This window comes from Penaeus japonicus, unplaced genomic scaffold (genome assembly GCF_977035675.1).
Source record: "Penaeus japonicus unplaced genomic scaffold, GWHDUDI00000001_assembly GWHDUDI00000014, whole genome shotgun sequence".
Classification (NCBI taxonomy): domain Eukaryota; kingdom Metazoa; phylum Arthropoda; class Malacostraca; order Decapoda; family Penaeidae; genus Penaeus; species Penaeus japonicus.
The window spans coordinates 35,386,184-35,391,183 of record NW_028234416.1 but is presented as its reverse complement, the minus strand read 5'-3'; the positions used below and the strand labels follow the sequence as shown (position 1 = coordinate 35,391,183).

Here is a 5,000-nt window from a genome sequence, read left to right as displayed (position 1 = left end):
GTCGAGGTGCCCATTTTCCGGGGGGGAAGTTGCGTCTTCGGGCCAACTCGTTTGATAATCTGCGAAGAAAAGGAAAGAAAAAAAAACGTAAGTTACAGACATATAACAGACGGCAATCACAATCAAATTAATATAGAATAAGGGTATGGATAAGACTGAATATCTAAACAACGCAAGAAATACATGTATTCCCGAGGAAGATTTCCGTCGAAACGCGCCAAATACATCTCTCGCGTCTCATTCAAACCTTTATTCTAAATAATCCAAATATAGTGGCATTAAAAAAAAAAGTCACGAATGAAGTTTATTGGTTGCTGAGCCAATAATTAATAATTCCAAGACACTCCAGTATATTCCTATGTAAGATAAGCGCCTAGACGTTTCCCTAAAGGTGGCCTCCGGTACGTAGATTCCGCTAAAGACAATTGCTAAGCGAGTGAGCGAGTGAGTGAGTGAGTGAGTGAGTGAGCGAGTGAGTGAGCGAGTGAGTGAGTAAGTGAGTGTGAGTGTGAGTGTGAGTGTGAGTGTGTGTGTGTGTGGCGTACGAAGGCAGCGTGACGAGCGAGGGAAGAAAAGGACAGCGTGGGGAGACGCCGCGTGAGACGGACGATCCAGGAGGTAAGACCGGTGGGGGGTGGGGAGAGGGGGCTGGGAGGGAGGATTCATGGGAACCAGTGGGGAGAAGGAGGGCGGAGAGGAGGAGGAGAAGGGAAAGGGAGAGGAAAAGGGAGGGTAGGAGTGGAGGGGGACGGTAGACGAGGAGAGGTGTCAGTGGGACGGAGGTAGAGATTCCAAGAGAATCATGGGAACCAAAGAGTGATGGGAGGGGGGGAGAAGTGTGTTGGGTGAGGAGGGAGGGTCTGTAGATGGAGAGGAGAGGAGAGGAGAGGAGAGGAGAGGAGAGGAGAGGAGAGAAAAGGAGAGGAGAGGAGAGGAGAGAAAAGGAGAGGATAGGAGAGGAGTAAAGAGAAGAGAAGAGGCGAGAAGAGGCGAAGAGAGGAGAGAAAAAGAAAAGAAAGAAGGGAAAGCAGGTCCGAAGGCAAGAAGGGGGGGGAGGGGTGTGGCCACTCACGTGGAGGCTGCGGTCGTCGCCACCAGCAAGGTCGCCCAAAGCACCTCCGTTATACTCGATACATCACCACCCGGAACAACCACTACGGTATAAGGATCCACCTTTCCTCCCTACACCTGGCCTTGCACGGCGACAAAGGGACAACCAATGGCCGTGTACCATACGGGCGCCACCGCATCGCACTTTACAAAAACAAAAGAAACTCTTCCAGTAATAAGGATAAATTTTTTTTTTCAAGAACCAAGATTAAAACCGTGATCGACTAATTACATACTAACGTTTCAACTACGCCATTAGTAAAAAAAACAAGTAAACTATTCCACCACAATATTACGGAATGTCCAATTATGTATCCGATCCTAAACTACCACAAAAGAAAAGAAAAGAAAAGAAAAGAAACGAAAAGAAGAGAAAAGAAAAGAGAAAAGAAAAAACAACAACAGCTAATGAATGCATTAACCACGATGCCAAAACTCTCGTTCAAGCAAAACAAACCAAGTGCAGGCTGAACACTGAACAGCCCCCAGTAAGAGTTTACACAAATCGGCGGAGAACACACACACACAAGCTATAAATACCGGGCGATGCTTATCTACCATCTTTATCTATTACTCATTAACCGCGGAACCACTCGCCTGACGCACAAACATTTCACACGAGAATGTAAACAGATAACTGAAGAATAAATAAACAGGGGCACGTGATCATGATAAAAAAAAGTAAATATATAAAAAGTGTATATCACAAATGGGATTCATTTGAACGTTTTTCTGTTGTAAATGCGTACTATGGTGTAGTGTGTAGTGTGTAGTGTGTAGTGTGTGTGTGTGTGTGTGTGTGTGTGTGTGTGTGTGTGTGTGTGTGTGTGTGTGTGTGTGTGTGTGTGTGTGTGTGTGTGTGTGTGTGTGTGTGTGTGTGTGTGTGTGTGGTGTGTGTGTGTGTGGGGTGTGTGTGTGTGTGTGTGTGTGTGTGTGTGTGTGTGTGTGTGTGTGTGTGTGTGTTTGTGTGTGTGTGTATGAGTTTGTGTGTGTGTGTATGAGTGTGTGGTGTATTGAAGTGTGTGTGTGTATGATTTTGGGTGTGTATGGAGTGTGTTTGTGTGTATGATTGTGTTTGATGTGTTGATTGTAAGAGTGTGATGTGTGTATGTGTGTGTGTGTGTGTGTATGCGTGTGTGTGTGTGTGTATGTGTGTGTGTATGCGTGTGTGTGTGTGTGTATGCGTGTGTGTGTGTGTGTATGCGTGTGTGTGTGTGTGTGTGTGTGTGTGTGTGTGTGTGTGTGTGTGTGTGTGTGTGTGTGTGTGTGTGTGTGTGTGTGTGTGTGTGTGTGTGTGTGTGTGTGTGTGTGTATGCATGTGTGTGTATGCATGTGTGTGTATGTGTGTGTATGAGTCCGTGTGTGTATGAGTGTGTGTGTGTATGAGTGTGTGTGTGTATGAGTGTGTGTGTGTATGAGTGTGTGTGTATGAGTGTGTGTGTATGAGTGTGTGTGTGTTTATGAGTGTGTGTGTGTGTATGAGTGTGAGTGTGTGTGTATGTTAGTGCACATGTAGATCCATGTGCTTGCCATCATTTCCATCCTCCATTACTTCCATTACCCAAGAGTTCAGGACATACACAGTATAGGTTTCTGGTTGATTTATCACCAATGCCTCTTTCCTAGGATTGTGAATAACATTATATAGCAACAATAAAGATAATAATACTGATGCTAATATTATACTCCAATAATTCTTGTGCAGTCTCCTAAATAAACTGAATACCAGAGGAGGCCTTTAAATAAATGTGCTTATTAGTAGCACCAACAATTACAATAGAAATGAACATTATATTAAATTAGAACACAATCTGGATTGAGGAAATGGCCTAATTGCATTCCATGTTGAAAACAATTAATCATTCATACTGAAGATCATAACAATACATATTCCTGGATGACAAATATGAGAAGAATTATCTATGATCATGTTTTGAACAATTTTTTTTTTTTTAGTTAAAAAAAAAAAAAGAGAAACAAAAAATAAAAGTAAGAATATAAAAAAAAGGGGGGGGTTTGGCAAAAAAACTAAATCTTTTTAACTCCACACACAGCCATTTGCAATTCCCCTAATGAGCAGTTTCGTTTTGCAGTGTTAAAATGTTTGTAAATCATAAACAGGCCTTCCTATATGCCATTTGCATTCATTACAAATACATAAAAGAGGATTACATGAGATGTAAATGTGGCCTATAATCACTGCAATTACAACATCTGACCTGCTTCTATAATTACATTTCATATCATTCCTATTGCATGTGAAGAAATAATAAAACAGGTTTGATACAGAGAATATATGTACACACACACATATAAGAATAAATAACCAGATCCAACCTATACTCCCACTGCAAAAAAATAATAAAAACTACATCGTCCTAGCCTTGGAGTGAGACCCGGGATTTTGGGCCAGCTTAAGGTTCATTAGATGGGTGTCCCAGAAGATTAGACTTTGGGCAAACGCGGGAGCTGAAGAAAACTTGAATACCTTAAGGAGCTGCGAGTCAAATCCCCCTTTTATATATAAGTTGATAGTATACTTGGTAAGGTGAATTACTTCAACATATTGCCATGAACCTAATTATATTCATAAGTATTAATTTTTTTTAATGGGGGCACTACTACTCATACTCCTCTGAACATTGTACCTTCTACTGATAAGTGCAATGTGACTTCAGATATCAAAGGATAATTATAGATCAAGGGAAGAGAACGATTTGTACAATTTGCTTTAACAAATGCCGTTGAAAGGTATGACTGAGAATGGATGTCACTTAATTCCACAGAGATGAAGGAATCCTAACTTTTCATTGATAGCTTATCCAAACAAAAAAATGAAGAAAAAAAATTATATTCTTTATATCATTCACAGTTTGCAAACAAATTAATTATCTCCTAGTAAGATCAGATCACAGTTATGACAATAAATACAAGAGGACAATGTTATCATTTCCTTTGTGTGCCATATATCACCACCTCTATCAGTGCGTCTGATATCAATGCAAATGCTACTCAAACTATTTATCTCACATAATCTCATAATTTTTATATGTGCATTATATATGTGTGTGTGTGTGTGTGTGTGTGTGTGTGTGTGTGTGTGTGTGTGTGTGTGTGTGTGTGTGTGTGTGTGTGTGTGTGTGTGTGTGTGTGTGTTTGTTTTTGGCTTATATAAAATAAGGAAAAGTAACATTCAAATGTATCCCTATCGAACAAAAAACAAAAACAAAACACAAGCACACACGAAATCAAAACAAAAGAATGAATGATTTCGACTGGCCTACCTAGCTGCCTTCATGTCACTTCTTCATGTAAACAACATGAGTTTTTTTCCACTCAGTACCAGTCAACAGATACTTCCAAAGAAAAAAATAAAACGAAGATGTCATCTCCTGACCACATAAAACAGTACACGTATTCAGAAAATAAAAACAATAAGCCCAGTGTCCAAACAAACCATATAAAACTACAAACAACAAATATTAAACATAAAAACACTATTTAAATTCTCACATCTCAACAGTTTTCGATGCTACGTGTGTTCATTCCATTCAACCTCTCCATAAAATAAGTAGAACAGTTATATTTTGCACCTGATAATGAAGCTGTTATATTCTCTCACGTAAGAACAGGAGCTAAAAAAGAGACTTAAAGTTAAGAACTGATATGGATAAGATAGACCCACACTGTACAATGACACCGTGTGTTTCCTTGGCATTACGAAGAATTCACGTCACTTACGAGTGTTATTTGGAGGTGATTGAGTGTGATTATCCACCTTAAATCATAGAAGTAAAGATGGTGACTTTACCTTTGTTTATGATCGCACGTTCTCTTCGAAATACTCAGACACAGACAACAACGTGTTCACTCCACCCTTCACACTGCCA

At 40.2% G+C, this 5,000-nt stretch overlaps 1 protein-coding gene across 2 annotated transcripts in view; it reads right to left on the bottom strand.

Moving 5' to 3' along the window:
• The window catches only part of LOC122249973 (EEIG family member 2), a 174,591-nt gene extending 169,591 nt beyond the window's left edge, over positions 1–5,000 (bottom strand). For both annotated transcript variants that reach the window (XM_043011203.2, XM_043011204.2), the window contains exons 1-2: positions 4,922–5,000; positions 1–59 (exon numbers count right to left, since the gene is read on the bottom strand). The exon at positions 1–59 is cut by the window's left edge and continues 498 nt beyond it. The gene's annotated coding sequence lies outside the window, so the exon portion shown is untranslated. The remainder of the gene's footprint in view (positions 60–4,921) is intronic.